General features: G+C 39.5%; 2 pseudogenes; both read left to right on the top strand.

The window, feature by feature from the left end:
• The window catches only part of LOC105520018, a 19,326-nt pseudogene extending 14,263 nt beyond the window's left edge, over positions 1 to 5,063 (top strand).
• A 5,997-nt stretch (positions 5,064 to 11,060) lies between these two features.
• Positions 11,061 to 18,076, top strand: LOC105520039 (annotated as a pseudogene).
• The last annotated feature ends 314 nt before the right edge of the window (positions 18,077 to 18,390 follow it).

Below are 18,390 nucleotides of genomic sequence, written 5' to 3'. Positions count from 1 at the left end.
GGCCTCTGTTCTGTTCCATTGGTCTATATCTCTGTTTTCGTACCAGTACCATGCTGTTTTGATTACTGTAGCTTTGTAGTGTAGTTTGAAGTCAGATAGAGTGATGCCTTCAGTTTTGTTCTTTTGGCTTAGGATTGTCTTGGCAATGTGAGCTCTTTTTTGGTTCCATATGAACTTTAAAGTAGTTTTTTCCAATTCTGTGGAGAAAGTCATTGGTAGCTTAATGGGGATGGCATTAAATCTATAAATTACCTTAGGCAGTATGGCCATTTTCACGATATTGACTCTTCCTATCCATGAGCATGGAATGTTCTTCCATTTGTTTGTGTTCTCTTTTATTTAATTGAGCAGTGATTTGTAGTTCTCCTTGAAGAGTTCCTTCACATCCCTTTTAAGCTGGATTCCTAGGTATTTTATTCTATTTGAAGCAATTGTGAATGGGAGTTCACTCATGATTTGGCTCTCCATTTGTCTGTTTGCTATAAAGACACATGCACAAGTATGTTTATTGTGGCACTATTCACAATAGCAAAGACTTGAAACCAACTCAAATATCCATCAATGACAGACTGGATTATGAAAATGTGGCACATATATACCATGGAATACTATGCAGTCATAAAAAAGGATGCGTTCATGTCCTTTGTAGGGACATGGATGCAGGTGGAAACCATCATTCTCAGCAAACTATTCAAGAACAGAAAACCAAACGCTACATGTTCTCACTCATAGGTGGGAATTGGACAATGAGAACACTTGGACACAGGAAGGGGAACATCACACACCGGGGCCTGTTGTGGGGTGGGGGGAGGTGGGAGGGATAGCATTAGGAGATATACCTAATGTAAATGACAAGTTAATGGGTGCAGCACACCAACATGGCACATGTATATATATGTAACAAACCTGCACGTTGTGCACATGTACCCTAGAACATAAAGTATGATAATAATAAAGAAGTTAGAAGAACAAAAAGGGTGGTGCAAAAGTCTTCTCCTGAGGCTCTACCATTTTACTCATAAAAGGAAACTTTTTCTGTATTTCACTGGCTAGAATTGTTTTACGCTTTAAGGAGGTGAATAATTATATCTTCCATTCTAGCCTCTATACTAGAGAAAGGCAATATAAAGTAGTTGCAATGGGTGGTAAGAACACCAACCTATTTGATTCCTCAAAGAGCACAAGATTTTGATTTGATATTACTTCTTTCATTTTAATTCTAGTGAGTACTTCTCTTCCTAAATAAAACAAAACATCTACACAAATGCATATTTACTAAATAATTCAGTTAATATGGAAGACCAAGAATGGATCCTTTTCTATTGCAAGGTTAGAGGTTTGGAGGTTTGGAGGTGGGGAGAGGAATTCTCTAGGCCAGGAGTTGGCAAACTAGGGACCACGGTCAAATTTAGCCCACCACCTATTTTTATGCATATAATTTTATTGAAACAACCATGTTCCTATGTTTACATATTGTCTCTGGTTGTTTTAATCCCACAACAGCAGAGTTAAGCATAGATTGGGGGTCCTGAATCTGAAAATCTGAAATCTGAAATGCTCTAAAATCTGAAACTCTTTGAATATCATGATGCACAATTTACCAGGATTTTGGCTTTTGCTCTGAGTCAGAAAGGTTTTCAGTTGAGGAGTGATGTGACTTAAGTTTTAAGAGTCCCTCAGGCTACTGTACTGAGCATAACCACAAGGAGGATAAGAGCAGAAACAGGGCACCCGGGGCTCGGATGATAGCAGTGAAGGCAGCAGAGGTTAGATTTTGGTTACATTTTACAAACGGGGCTGATATAATTTGCTCATGGGTCAGATCTGTAGTGTGAGAGAAAGACAGGAGTCAAGGTTAACTCCAGGGCTTTTGACAACTGGAAGGATGGCGTCCCTGTGAACTGAGATGGGGAAGAAAATAGAAGGCGCAGACCTGGAAGGGAATGGGGGAACCCAGAGTTACATGTTAGACTGGAGGTTTCTTTTATATGTTCAGATGGAGATGTTGAGTAGGCAGCAAAATGGAATGTCTGAACTACTGGGGTGAGCTCCAGGCCAGAGGTGCAAATTTGAGTTTCCTATTTAGATTCATGACACTCAATGAAATTATAGGGGAGAAAAGAAATCTTTTTCTTTGATCTTCCCAGGTTCTCTGGCTGGGGCCCTAATAAATTAGAATAACATAAGACAATTAATAAGAGAAAAACAAACAGAAACTTATTAACATGTACATCCCGCATACCCACGGGAGAACTCAGTGATGAGTAACTCAAGTGGGTGGTTAGAATTGGTGGTGTATTTACCTAACTTACTAGGGGAAAGGAAGAGGAAGGAAGGGCACTTAGGGAAAAAGACATGGCTTTGGGGAAAGAGAAATGGATCCTTCAGAGTAGAATAGATGGCAGATTTAACAGTCAAGTGACAATGCCTGGCTGGGTGTGTGCAGAGTTCTCATCTTTAAGAAAATTAAGGTTGTTCCCAAGGAATTAACCTATGACAATTGAGTTCTTTTGAGGCCTTTTGGGAGGCTCTGCTTTTAAGTAGTTAAGATATTTCAGGAAATCAAGTGACTTCAGCTCAAAATAATTCTTAAGCCAAAGTGGCATATTTTGGGGTGGCATATCCTGGTTCCCCTCAAGATCACCAAGAGAAAGTAAGGTAAGGATTGAGTCATGGGAACCCCAGCGGTTGGAGATCAAGGTAATGAACATGACCCAGTAAAGGCAGGGGCTAATACAAGACCAAGGGAAGAAAGCATTACCGCAGACAGACACTTGGCAACTCTGTTGATTATGTCCAATATTCAACTCTTGTGCTTCAACTGATTGGTTAACTGTTTTCATTATAGAACAAAGGAAAACCTGTGCAAATGATGTCTCAAAAATCTACTTTTAAAATTACCTATGCAAAAGAAATATTCACCAAAATTCTGGTGCTTCCCTATGTTGAAAAGGAGCTGCAAAAATATGATCATCATGCTTCCAGATGAAAACACTGATTTGGAAACGGTCATGAGTGTTCACAGTATGCATTGTATCATAGTAAAGGCTTTCAGATAACTTTTAGGAAAAAACTTTGAAAATGTGCTTTGATCAGTGTTTCCTTGACATATTTGGCCACATGCCCTTTTCTGTTTTTATGGTTACATTCAGTGGGATGGTTTCTAAGTGCTGAACACCTTTTAGAAAATACTCTCATCCCAGAAAGGACTCAGGCTGGGGACAAACCAGGTCAGAGTTGAAGGTCCTGCTTTACAATTTAGAAATGTGTGCTTTCTTAGCTTTTCCTTTCTATGATAATTGATGTCAGTACTTCTCTGTGAGGGTTATTGCAGGATAAAGGGGATTGCCTATATAAGGCATTTGTTTCAATGCACAGAATATGACATTGACTAATATTAGTAGTCTTCTCTCCAGCCTTGCCCAATAGTTGTGAGTTTTCCCCTCAGAAAGCAGTCATATGGGGAAGAGCTGCTGTGACTCTATGTATCAACAAAGGATCTTATTAAAATGTAGATTTGGGTTTAGTAGGACTGGGGTGGAGCCTGAGATCCTGCATTTCCACCAAGCTTCCAGGTGATGTTGAAGCTGCTGGCCCATGGAGCACACTGAGTAGCAAGTTTGTAGAGAGTTAAGGCAGACTTTTAGCAGGGCAGTAATTGACTTTTTAAGAAAGCTAATCCTTGTGGCTGCAACGGACAAATTGGAAGGAGCAAGAATGGAGACATATCAGAAAGCAGGCGCTGTGGCATTTCAAACAAGACATGACAAGGGCCTGAATGAAGGCAGCAGCAACAAAGGTGGAGGAAGGGCCAAAAGGCCTAGAGGTTTTGGAAGTTAAATGAACAGAAAATGGTGATGGATTCATTAAAAGGGAGTTTGGGTGAAAGCGGAGACAAGTCTGAGATGCCCTACATCAACATGCTTTTGTTAAAATACAACAACCAACTTTATTTATTTATTTATTTTGAGACGGTGTCTCGCTCTGTCTCCCAGGCTGGAGTGCAGTGGCGCGATCTCGGCTCACTGCAACCTCCGCCTCCCGGGTTCACGCCATTCTCCTGCCTCAGCCTCCCGAGTAGCTGGGACTACAGGCGCCTGCCACCACGCCTGGCTAATTTTTTGTATTTTTAGTAGAGACAGAGTTTCACCCTGTTAGCCAGGATGGTCTTGATCTCCTGACCTCGTGATCCACCTGCCTCGGCCTCCCAAAGTGCTGGGATTACAGGCGTGAGACACCGTACCCAGCCAACAACCAACTTTAAAGAGGACAGTCTTTCTCTTACAAATGTACTCCAGGTTGTAAGTTTCTGCCTCAGGAAAAAGGTTTGGCAGTTTCTAGAATTTAGGAATCAAAGCATTGAAATATAAAGTCATCTCCTACCTGAATGGTTCAGCATTCACGTGCTCTCTTCCATATGTATGCTGTCCAATATAGTAGCCACTAGCCACTTGGGATGATGTACACTGATATTAATGAAAATTAAATTTACGAAACAGGCCTTTCTTGCACTATCCACATTTCAAGTGCTCAGTAGCCATATTATGCTCATGGCTAGCACATTAGGCAGCTCAACTGAAGAGTGTTAACATCATAGAAAACAGTCCCATTGGACAACACTGATCTAGATGTTTAAATCTCCAACTCTCTTGTTTTAGGTGGAGAAAGAACTTTCTTATGAGAGATTCATAGAATGGACAAACCCAGACACGATGCATGAATGAGAGATGGAAGTTTTCCTTCCTAGATTTAAACTAGAGGAAACTTACAACATGGAGGATGTCCTTCGCAGTATGGGCGTGGCCGATGCCTTTGAACAGGACAGGGCAGACTTCTCAGGAATGTCATCTAAGAAGGATCTGTACTTGTCCAAGGTCATGCACAAGTCCTTTGTGGACGTCAATGAGGAAGGTACAGAAGCAGCAGCTGCTGCTGCCTGCAGGATAGTTTACCAGAGCTTAAGAATCATCCCCACATTCCATGCAGACCATCCCTTCCTTTTCTTTATCCAGCACAGCAAAACCAATGGTATTCTCTTCTGTGGCCGGTTTTCCTCTCCATAAGGAAATAGTAGTCATTGGATATAGTCCTTCTCTTTTCTCTAACTGACCTACTTTTCCTCTACGCTTTACAGTATGCCTGCAACTCAAAGTGACATTATCATTATGTGGTGAAAAATAAGGTATTGGGAACCTGATTTTGAACTTCCTTGTTCAGAATGCTTGTGTGTGTTTGCATATTACATTTTTTCTAGGCCCTGAACTTGACATCCCCCAAGGATATTGTGGTGACTTTGGCAGTGGTATTCCTAAACATTTACCCAAATGACTTCCCTTAAAATGAAGTGTCTCCCCATCCTCACTATTCTCCCACATTCCAACTGTCAGAGCTAAGTCCTGTGTTTTTACTTTGTGCAAGGTGTCACCCACATGTTCAGCTGTGCTGTTCTTCTTACAAGCACAAGATAGATGTAAATGTTACTTCTTCTCTGCTCAATAGTATTGACATAGGGACCCATTTTTAAAGGAAGAATAGAGAGTGAAATGGAGATGAGGGAGGAGGTGTGGTGAGCAGGTCTCAGATTCTCAGAAGTGTCCTCTATTCCAGAAGGTTGCCAGCTCTTCAGAAGCCATTACAGAGGGTGAGAGGGCAGTTAACTCAGACCGTGAGAATTCAGTCCAATTTCCCGGGTATTTTTGTTTTAATCATAGTTTGCATTCATAGCAATTGGTGGGTTACAACCTTTTCAAATGTGGAAGTATCCCATTTCCCTGAAAATTTAAAACTGCTACAAGGAGGAAGAGGTGATTGTGTATGTTCTATTCACAGTAATGTAGTTTGAGATAGCTTCATGGGTATACATTGCATGTCTTTCTATTTTATTTCAAATATTTACTGAAAAGGCAGGTAAGCTGTCTGTAGCCATTTGTGTTACAGGCTTGAAATGCAACTGCTGTTGACAAAATTCAACAGCCCTTCATGCTAAAAACTCTCAATAAATTCGGTATTGATGGAACGTATCTCAAAATAATAAGAGCTATTTATGACAAACCCACCGCCAATATCATACTGAATGGGCAAAAACTGGAAGCATTCCCTTTGAAAACTGGCACAAGACAGGGATGCCCTCTCTCATCACTCCTATTCAACATATTATTGGAAGTTCTGGCCAGGAAAATCAGGCAAGAGAAAGAAATAAAGCTTATTCAAATAGGAAGAGAGGAAGTCAAATTGTCTCTGTTTGCAGATGACATGATTGTATATTTAGAAAACTCCATTGTCTCAGCCCCAAATCTCCTTAAGCTGATAAGCAACTTCAGGAAAATCTCAGGATACAAAGTCAATGTGCAGGAATCACAAGCATTCCTATACACCAATAATAGACAAACAGGGAGCCAAATCATGAGTGAACTCCCATTCGCAATTGCTACAAAGAGAATAAAATACCTAGGAATACAACTTACAAGTAATGTGAAGGACCTCTTCAAGGAGAACTACAAACCACTGCTCAAGGAAATAAGAGAGGACACAAACAAATGGAAAAACATTCCATGCTTATGGATAGGAAGAATCAATATCATGAAAGTGGCTATACTGCCCAGAGTAATTTATAGATTCAATGCTATCCCCATCAAGCTGCCAGCAACTTTCTTCACAGAATTAGAAAAAAACTACTTTAATGTTCATATGGAACCAAAAAAGAGCCCACAGTGTCAAGACAATCCTAAGCAAAAAGAACAAAGCTGGAGGCATCATGTTACCTGACTTCAAACTATACTACAAGGCTACAGTAAACAAAACAGCATGGTACTGGTACCAAAACAGAGATATAGACCAGTGGAACAGAATAGAGGCCTCAGAAATGACACTACACATCTACATCCATCTGATCTTTGACAAACCTGACAAAAACAAGCAATGGGGAAAGGATTCCCTATTTAATAAATGGTGTTGGGAAAATTAGCTACCATATGCAGAAAACTGAAACTGGACCCCTTCCTTACACCTTATACAAAAATTAACTCAAGATGTATTGAAGTATTAAACGTAAGACCTAAAACCATAAAAATCACAAAAGAAAACCTAGGCATTACCATTCAGGACATAGGCATGGGCAAAGACTTCATGACTAAAACACCAAAAGCAATGGCAACAAAAGCCAAAATTGGCAAATGGGATCCAGCTTCAGCACAGCAAAAGAGACTATTATCAGAGTGAACAGGCAACCTACAGAATGGGAGAAAAATTTAGGCAATCTATCCATCTGACAAAGGGCTAATATCCAGACTCTACAAAGAACTTAAACAAATTTACAAGAAAAAAGCAACCCCATAAAAAAGTGGGTGAAGGATATGAACAGACGGTTCTCAAAAGAAGATATTTATGTGGCCAACAAACGTATGAAAAAAAACTCATCATCACTGGTCATTAGAGAAATGCAAATAGAAACCACAGTTCCATGTTCCATGCAACTACTGATCTACCATCTCACGCCAGTTGGAATGGCAATCATTAAAAAGTCAGGAAACAACAGGTGCTGGAGAGGATGTGGAGAAATAGAACGCTTTTACACTGTTGGTAGGAGTGTAAATTAGTTCAATCATTGTGGAAGACAGTGTGGCAATTCCTCAAGGATCTATTACCAGAAATACCATATGAGCCAACAATCCCATTACTGGGTATGTACCCAAAGGATTAAAAATCATTCTACTGTAAAAACACATGCACATGTATGATTATTGTGGCACTGTTCACAATGGCAAAGACTTGGAACCAGCCCAAATGCCCATCAATGATAGACTGGATAAAGAAAATGTGGAATACTATGCAGTTCATGTCCTTTGCAGGGACATGGATGAAGCTGGAAGCCATCATTCTCAGCAAACTAACACAAAAATAGAAAACCAAACGCCGCATGTTCTCACTCATAAGTGGGAGTTGAACAATGAGAACACATGGACACAGGGAGGGGAACATCACACACCTGGGCCTGTCGTGGAGGTGGGGGCCTAGCGGAGGGTAACGTTAGGAGAAATACCTAATGTAGATGATGGATTGATGGGTGTGGCAAACCACTATGGCACGTGTATACCTATGTAACAAACTTGCACGTTCTGCACATGTACCCCAGAACTTAAAGTATAATAATTAACATTAATTTAAAAATAATCAATTAATTAATTAAAAAATAAAATATACAATCTGATACATTTGGATCTATGTGTATATACATATACACACCTGTAAAAGCAATCTAGATAATGAACATATCCATCACTCCAAAGTATCCCCTTCTCCTTTATACTGCCTCTCACCCCCCTCTCTCTGCCCTGTCCTCAGTTCCATGTTGCATGCAACTACTGATCTACCTTATATCACTATAGATCAGTTTGCATTTTCTTGAAATTTATGTAAATAAAATCATATGATATATAAAAGTAAAGAAAGTGTGTTTTTAAAAAATATTTGAGATATTGAGCATAATTATGGGATAAGACTTCAAAAAAGTGAAGGGGTTAAAGATGAAGGAGTGAAGGTAAATATTTGCTTAACTAATTTAGTTTAGTGAGTTAAACAATAGATTCAATCACAGATTATTTAATCCACTAGTTTCCATATTTTACTCACCTAAGGTTAGAGTCTACTATTTAGATACTTAACGTTTTTTGGCTTACTGGACAATGTGAGTCACCTCTTCAGAAAAATTCATGGCATTGAATGGATAAATTTAAAAAGTAGAACTTTGTTTTAAAAACTCTAAAATCAGTCAGCACAGCTTCTACTTTAGAACATCAGAAAAAGAAGAGTAAATTAAACCCAACTAAACAGTACAAAATAAATAATAAAAATGGGGGCAGAAATGAATGAAATCCAGAGATAAAAATCAATGAAAACAAATGCTAATTATTTTAAAAGATCAATGAATTGATGCGACAGTAGCCAGGCTAAACAAAAAGAAAACCCTAAATTACTAATATCAGAAATGAAAGTGGTGACATGCTAAAAATCCCATGTACAATAAAAAAATCATAAAGGAATACTCGGGACAGCTCTGTGCCCACAAATTTGATAAACTACCTGACATGGATCAATTTCTTGAAAGACACAATCCGCCAAAAGTCACACAACAGGAAATAGAACATTTGAATAGGCCTATATCTACTAAAAAATTTAATCAATAATTAATAGCCCTCTAAAATAATCACCAGACCTAGATGGACTCACTAGTGAATTCTAAAAAAGTAAAAATAAATAAGAAAACATTTACACCAATTCTCTAAGTCTCTTTCAGAAGATAGAAGCAGAAGAACTACATTCTAATTCATTCTATATGACTGTAATTACTCTGATAACAAAACCAGACAAAGACATGAGAAGAAAAGAAACTTAATGACCAGTATCTTTCATTAGTATAGGTGTAAAATCCTGAGCAACATGTTCACAAACGATATCCAACTATGTGCAAAATAGTTGGATTATACATTGTGACTAAGTAAGATTGATTGCAGGTGTATAAGGCTACTTCAACATTTGAAAATCAAGTAAAGGAATCCATCACATCAACAGGTAAAAACAGAAAAAAAATCCTCAAAAAATTGCTAGCAGCTCCAATTCAACAACACATTAAAAAGATCATTCACCACGATCAAGTGAGATTCAGCAGGGTATGCAAGTATGATTCAATATACACAAATCAATAAATGCGATACATTACATTAACAGAACCAACAACAAAAACTACACGATCATTTCAATAAATGCCGAGAAAGCATTCAGTAAAATTCCACATCGCTTTATGATAAAAATCCTTAACACATTGGGTATAGAGGGAATATACCTCAAAATAATAAAAACCAAAATGAAAAACCCACTGCTAATATATTGAACGGGGAAAAATTGAAAACCTTTCCTATAAGATCTGCAACAAGACAAGGATGCCCAGGTTCGCCCCGTTTATTCAGTATCTGACTGGAAGCCCTGGCCGGGGCAATTAGGCAAGAAAAAGAAACAAAGGACACCCAGACTGCAAAGAAAGAAAGAAAATCAGCTTTGCTCACCAATGGCATAATCTTATAATCGGAAAAACCAAGAGACTCCCCTCAAAAACTGCTAGAACTAATAAATGAATCAGTAAGGTTGCAGAATACAAAATGGATATATCAGTAAGATTTCTATACATGAACAGTGAACAATCTGAAAAAGAAATCAAGAAAGAAATCCCACTTACAATACCTATAAGAAATATAATGTATAAAATACCCAGTATCAATTTAATCAAAGAAATGAAAGACCTCTACAAGGACAACTATAAAACACTGATGAGAAAAACATGAAGAGGACACACAGAAAATGGACACATATTCATGCTCACGGGTTGGAATAATTAATGTTAAAATTACAACGCCACCCAAACAATTTACAGAGTCAGTGCAATCCCTATCAAAATACCAACATCATTCTTCACAGAAATAGAAAAAGAAAAGAAAAATCCTACAATCTGTATGGAACCACAAAAAACCCCAAATAGCCAAAAGCGGATTATCGCTTCTTGACTGAAAACTCGCAGGCAGTTGCGGTTTTTCACCCACACAGAGATTGGCCGCTTCCCGCACATCAGGAAATCCTGGCGGCCTGCGGGACCCGCCCCGCCCTCCTGCCCAGGCGCCCGCTGGGTGGTTCCTGGCGGGGCCCGACTCCGCCCGCCTCCCCACTCACTAGGAACTGATACCCCGCGCCGCTCCGACATCTTTATTCCCGCCTCTCCGACCAGGTCTCACCTCGCTCCTGGGCAGCTGCGCGGAGAACTGGGGTAGGTGTCTGGCTTTCGGAGCGGTTCCCACACGCGGGATTCCCGTTATCTACTCCTGAGCCCAGGAAAAGGGCTGGAACCTGCGAAAGGGAAGCCCAGTGAAGTGCTCAGCGCACCTGTTGTCCAGACCTTTCCCTGGGGCTGCCCTTCTTCACTTGGTCTCTGGCGGGGCGTCCCTAAGGGCAGGGACTTGGCTGCACCTGGCTGTGTGCCCTGTGGGTCCAGGCGCGGGGAGGAGAGGCCCGGGCGAATGGGCGAGGAGCTGGGGGGTGAAAGTCCTGCCTGGGCTCCACTCCTCCTGTCGGAGCTGGAAGTAGGTGCAGACAATGAGGCCTCCCACCCTGGTGAAGTTTCCCCTGGGCGCTGCAGGGGGCTGTGAGGCCTGGGACCTCCAGGAATAACAAGAGCAACAGTATTTATTTGTCGGTGCCGAAACTCATATGCTCTCAGTATTCAGAATTTGTACTTGGCATTCCTCCTCCTTTAAAAGAAACCAGGAGAGGCGTTGATGGTATGTTTTTGGACTGGAAAAAAATCAAAATGAGGAAGATAGTTTTGCCAGAAAGCAGGAATGTTGGGATAGTGTAAAAAGAAAGTAACCAATTTAAAGCGATTCCCAGTAGATAAGTAGAATTTGCTCAAGAACGAAACCCAGCATGTGTTAATTGAAATACATGTTACTACAAAGCCAAGAAAGAGTCGTTGAGTAAATTCCGATAAAACAAGTAAGATGGGTCGGGCGCGGTAGCTCACACCTGTAATCCCAGCACTTTGAGAGGCTGGGAGGGGGCGGGGGGGGGCAGATCACGGGGTCAGGAGTTCGAGACCAGCCTGACTAATATGGTGAAACCTAGTCTCTACTGAAAATACAAAGATTAGCCGGGAGTGATGACGTGGGGTAGTCCCAGCTACTCAGGAGGCTGAGGCAGAAGAATCGCTTGAACCTGGGAGGCAGAGGTTGCAGTGAGCCAAGATTGCACCACTGCACTCCAGCCTGGGGGACGAAGCGAGACTCCGTCTCAAAAAAAAAAAGAGCAAGATGAGTTTAAAGGAAGCAAGACCTAATTTCAATAATGTTTACAAGAAATGCTGTATGATGCGTGTAATGATTCATATACGACTGCTGTGTAGGAATTGTGACTGTAGGCACGTAGGTTGACAGGCACAGTGGTTATAAACCAACCTGAAGGCCTAAGTATTAAACCAGGAGACCTTGAAAGCCAACTTGTGTGATAGAACTCTGTGTTATGCAAACCAGATGCATGAAAACCTCAAATAATATTTCATTTCAAGGAAAGGCATTTGGCAAAAAAAAGGAAATTTAATGGTTGTCTTTGCGAAATCCCAATATAGGACCAAACCACAAAACAGTCCTTACATTTATTTGGCTCTAAAAATATTGTTTGGCTATAAAAATAAATAGCAGTATGACCTGAAAAGTAGCAGTGTCAGGTCAGTCAGACCCCATGTCCTAATCATCAATCTGGCAGCCCCATCCTATTGTTTTTGTGAATAGGAGATGGTCTGTTATTAATTTAACCCCAGAAAAGTATTAAAATAAGCATTACCATCACCCTAGGAAATATAAAAAGATAGAGCGAAGATAAAGTAAATAAAACCCACAGTATTACTAGTGGTGTGCTAGAAATAAGTTTTATAATCACTGTTGTACAGTTGTATGTATTTTAAAACATGTTTGAAAGTCTTAGGAGAATCTAGTTTACCAGAATTATAAGTGTTGATTTATTCAGTTTATTATTGTACAAATGCTTATGTTAATGATATTGTTGTTAACTTCATAAGTTTGTTCTTTAAAGTGATTACAACTTTAAAACATCTGATACATTAAGCTTTATCATCAATGCTTAAATGTTTAAAATAACCTATTTGCTGTGTTAGCAGTGTGCTTAAAAGTTTAAGGAAAACAATTTGTTTACCAAATTAACAAGAAATTAATTGATCATTGACTAAATAAGGTATAATAGTAGAAAAAGTTGTTCTCTGTTTATGAAAATTCTGCTTTGGGAATGAAAATCTTAACAGACTAAATGAACCTGCACTCACTAGCAGAGGGGAAACTGTGGGAGATGAGAAATGGGACTGGTAGATTACCCATATGTGGTCGAGCATATGAAGAAGTTACTGAAAGGGCTTGAGTGATCTGTAGAATATTTGGTGGGAGGGGAATTTGCCATAGATTTTTAAAAAATGAAAACGAAAAAAGGGGGGAAAGCAATAGTAACATAAGGAAAAACAGACACGTAAAAAAAGAAATGCATCCATTATTCATTCATTGGCTTAGCAGTGAATACTATTTAGTCACAAGAAAGCAAACACTTGGAGAGAGGAAGTGAAGTGTGGTAAGTGATAAAAGAAAATTAATTATCAGCCCTAAATTAGGAAGGCAATTTATAATGTCAAAATTGTGGGGTTAAAAACAGTTGTATACACAATTATTTCTAAATATGAAAGTAAATACCAAGAGAAAGGGTGCACTGAGGTTTATTGTTTCTGGGGAGGTGGGAGTAGTGGGAAGACACTGGTTGACTTGTGTAAGATCTTGCCTAGTGTTATCTCACTTTTCAACTAAGTGCAAGTCCATTAATTTCATAAAAGCAAAATTACCAAATGACACTACAACAAATATAGGCACATTGTAGGGAAAGTAGCAAAGGATATAAATAAAATTAGAATTACCCATTATCCAGAAATATGTGATGTTCAGTGTTCCCCTGTAGTCTTTTTATCTATGAATTATACTTATGTGTAACTTTATTCTTAATTTATACTTAATATTATACTTAATATTTTCTCATGGCATTACTGTGATTTTTAATATCTCCAGTCATGGATGTGACAGAATCTAACTGGTTCTCTGTTGCTGGGTATTTAAATATTTTCTCTGTAGCATGTAGAGTGCTTCAGTAGTCATCTTTCTGCATACTGTTTTTATCAGTACTTGTGAGCTTTATCTTTAGTGAAATTCTTTAAAATGGAATTTTTTATCCTGAAGGTATAAATATTTTCATGGCATTTTCTTTTTTCTACCCTTCTACCTTCCCTGTGTTCCTTCCTTCGTTTATAAAAACATAGTTCTAAGTTACATTCTGAAAATATTGGTGTCCTAATTTACATAATCACATATGGAATATAGGAAGGAATACCTATTTTACCAGTATTGGAAATCAATGGTTTTTCTACTTACAAATGTCATGTTTTAAGCAAGTATCTTTCTTGCTTTCTGCTGCTTCTTTTGTTGGAAGTCCTCATACCGTGGTGATTAAGAGGTGCCCTAGAACCACAAAGACCTGGTTTCTAATGCGTGCTCTTCTGTTTGTAGTTGAGTGATCTCAGGGGAAACAGACTTAAAAAGTGAAGGCTCAATTTCTTTGCTTGTAAAGTGCAGACATTCACTCACAGCACCTACCTCATCAGTTTGTATGGATTAAATGACATCTTGGAAGAAAAGCCCTCGTATAGTTTTTTTGTGTGTACCTATTTGTTCAATGAAAACAAGTATCCATTTAACTAGTAATAGAGTGAAAAGTAAATACACATGTAAGCCTATATTAATGTAATATTGTTTAAAAATCCATTGTTTCAGGCTCACTGTCATGGATGCTCTATCAGAAGGAAACGGCACATTTGCATTAAACCTTTTGAAAAAGCTAGGGGAAAACAGCTCCCCTAATCTGAAAATTTGTCCCTAATCTGAACAAGTCCCTAATTTGAAAACTTGAAATCTAAAATGCTCTAAAATCGGAAACTTTTTGAGTACCATCTTGATGTACGATTTGCAAGTCATTTCAAAGATTTTAGCTTTCACTCTGAGTCAGAGGGATTTTCAGTTGAGGAACGATGTGACTTGTATTTTAACAGTAGCCCTTGGGCTCCTGGGCTGAGAACAATCATGGAGAGGATAAGAGAAGAAACAGGGCAATCTCTTGGGAGTTTACTGCACCATCCAGGACTAGAATGATAGCAGTGGAGGAAGGAAGCATGGGTTAGATTTTGGTTACATTTTAAAGATGGGGCTGATATAATTTATAATGGGTCAGATATGTGTTGTGAGAGAAAGACGGGAGTCAAGGTTACCTACAGGATGGCGTCCACATCAACTGAGACAGGGAAGATGAGAGATGGAGCAGATTTGGAATGGATTGTGAGGGACCCAGTGTTACATGTTAAATTGGAGGTTTCTTTTATACGTTGTATGTTCAGGTGCAGATGTCGCATAGGCAGCAAAATTGATGAGTCTAGACTACAGGGGTGAGTTCCAGGGCAGAGGTGCAAATTTGGTTTCATATTTCAATTCAAGAGACTAAATGAAATTATAGGGGAGAAAAAAGTCTTTTTCCTCTATCTTCCTGGGATCACTGGCTAGGACCTTATAGTGTAACAAAAGAGAATTTACAAGAGAAAAGCAAACAGAAATTGATCAACCTGTGTGTCACACATACACATGGGAGACCTCAGTTATGAGTAACTCAGATGGGTGGTTAGAATTGGTGGTGTATTTACCTAATTTAGGATGGGAAAGGGAGGGGGAAAAGGGAACTTAGGGAAAAGAAATGACATTTTTAAGAAATAAATGGATCCTTTAGGGTAGAATGGATAGCTGATATAATAGTCGAGTCGTAATGTCTGGCTGAGTGTATACAGAGTTCTCAGCTTTGAGAAAATTAAAGTTGTTCCCAAAAAGCAAATTTATGACAATTGAGGGCTTCTGAGTCCTTTTGGGAGGCTCTGCTTTTAGGCAGATAACATATTTCTGGAACTCAAATGCCTTCACCTCAAAATAATTCTTAAACAAAAGTAGCATATTTTGGAGTGATATATTCTGATTCTTTTGAAGTCCACCAAGAAAAGTAAAGTAAGGATTGAACCATGGACACCCCAGTGTTTGGAAACTGAGGCAACAATCAAGGGCCAGTAGAGGCAGAGGCCAGTATGGGAATCTAGAGACTGAAGGAAGAAAGTGTTTCCAAGGGCAGAGAGTGGCCAGCTCTGTTGACGGATGTACAGTGTATTAATGGTTGTGTTTCAAGTTAATTTTTACCTGTTTCTTTTATAGAACAAAGAAAAACCTGTGCAAATGATGTTTAAGAAATAAACTTTTCAAATGACCTATGCAAAAGAAATATTAAACAAAATTCTACTGCTTCCTTATGTTGGAAAGGAGCTGAATATGCTTCCAGATGAAAACACTGATTTGAAGATGGTAATGAGTGTCCAAAGTATGCATTTTCTCATAGTAAATGCTCTCACAAGCTTTTAGGAAAAAAACCTTTGAAAATTTGGTTTTACCAATGTTTTCTTGACATATTTGGTCACATGCCTTTTTCTCTTTTTATGGTTATATCCAGCGGGATGTTGTTCTAAGTGCTGAACACAATGTAGAAAATTCTTGGCCTGGCACGGTGGCTCACACCTATAATCCCAGGGCTTTGGGAGGCCAAGGCAGGTGGATCATGAGGTCAAGAGAGCGAGACAATCCTGGCCAACAGGGTGAAACCCTATCTCTACTAAAAATACAAAAAGTACCTGGGCGTGGTGACATGCACCTGTACTCCCAACTACTAGGGAGGCTGAGGCAGGGGAATCACTTGAACCCAGGAAGTGGATGTTGCAGTGAGCCGATATCGTGCCACTGCACTCCAGCCTGGCAACAGAGGAAGACTCCGTCAAATTAAAAAAAAAAGAAAGAAAGAAGAAAAAAAGAAAAGAAAATACTCTTATTCCAGAAAAGACTCAGGTTGGGGCCAAATCAGGTCAGCCCTCAAAATCTTGCTTTACAATTTTGACTTTTTTTTCTCAGCCTTTTCCTTCCTGTGGAAAATGATATCCGTATCTCTCTATCAGAGTTATTGCAGGATAATAGAGATTGCCTATATAAGGCATTTGTTTCAATGCACAGAGTATGACATTGACTAATATTAGTAGACTTCACTCCAGCCTTGTCCACTAGTTGTGAGTTTTCCCTTCAGAAAGCAGTCATATGGGGAAGAACTGTTCTGAGTCTATACATCACCCAAGCATCTTGTTAAAATATAGATTCTGGTTTAGTAGGACTGGGATGGAGCCTGAGATCCTGCATTTCCACCAAGCTTCCAGGTGATGTTGAGGTGGCTGGCCCATGGAGCACACTGAGTAGCAAGGTGTTAGAGAGTCAGTGAAGACTTTTAGCAGGGTAGCATTTTGCTTCTCTAGAAAGCTAATCCTTACAACTGCAACGGACAAATTGAAAGAAGTCAGAATGGAGAGATATAAGAAAGGAAGCTGCTATGACATTTTAAACAAGACACAATTAGGGCCTGAATGAAGGCAGCAGCAACAGAGGCAGAGGAAGGGCTGAAAGATGTTGGAAGTTAAAAGAACAGAAAATGGTGATGGATTCATTGGAAGGAAATCTGGGTAAAAGAGAAGATAGGTCTGAGATACCAGCATGCTTTTATTAAGATAGAACACACTTTAAGAGGACAGTCATTCTCCTACAAATATACTCTAAGTTGTAAGTTTCCGCATGAAGGAAAAGGTTTGACTAAGTGTCTTGAATCCAGGAATCAAGGCATTGAAATGTAAAGTCATCTCGAATGGTTTCGCATTAAGGTGCTTTCTTCCATATGTGTCCTGTCCAATATGGTAGCCACTAGCCATTTGTGATGATGTACACTTACGTTAAAAAATTAAATTTACAAAACAGGCCTTTATTGCACTATCCACATTTCAAGTGCTCGGTAACCATATGTGGCTCATGGCTACCACATTAGGCAACTCAGCCGGAGCACATTAACATCATAGAAAACAGTCCCGTTGGACAACACTGATTAGATTTTCAAATCTCCAACTCTCTTGTTTTAGGTGGAGAAAGAACTTTCTTATGAGAGATTCATAGAATGGACAAAGCCAGACAAGATGCATGAACGAGAGATGGAAGTTTTCCTTCCTAGATTTAAACTAGAGGAAACTTACAACATGGAGGATGTCCTTCGCAGTATGGGCATGGCCGATGCCTTTGAACAGGACAGGGCAGACTTCACAGGAATGTCATCTAAGAAGGATCTGTACTTGTCCAAGGTCATGCACAAGTCCTTTGTGGAGGTCAATGAGGAAGGTACAGAAGCAGCAGCAGCTACCACCCCAAAAATGGTTTGATGTTGTGCCAGTTACTCCCTCAGGTTCTGTGCAGACTATCCCTTCCTTTTCTTCATCCAGCACAGCAAAACCAATGGTATTCTCTTCTGTCGCCGGTTTTCTTCTCCATAAGGAAACAGTAGTCATTGAATGTAGTCCTCTTTTCTCTAACTGACCTACTTTTTCTCTACACTTCATAGTGTGCCTGCAAACCCAAAATGACTTTGTTATTGCAGTGGTCAAAAATGAGATATTAGGAGCCTAATTTGAAATTCCTTGTTCAGAACCCTTCTGTGTATTTTTGTAGGTTAAATGTTTTCTAAAGTTGGAAGTTGACATTCTCCAAGGATCCCGTGGTCACTTTGGCAGTGATACCTCTAACCATTCAGCCAAACCACTCTGCTTGGAACGAGCTGTCTCTCTCTCCTTTGTTGCTACTTTTCTTT

This window comes from Colobus angolensis, unplaced genomic scaffold, assembly GCF_000951035.1.
Source record: "Colobus angolensis palliatus isolate OR3802 unplaced genomic scaffold, Cang.pa_1.0 Scaffold369, whole genome shotgun sequence".
Taxonomy (NCBI): domain Eukaryota; kingdom Metazoa; phylum Chordata; class Mammalia; order Primates; family Cercopithecidae; genus Colobus; species Colobus angolensis.
Note: the sequence above shows the minus strand (reverse complement) of the source record. Positions and strands in the feature narration are given on the sequence as shown.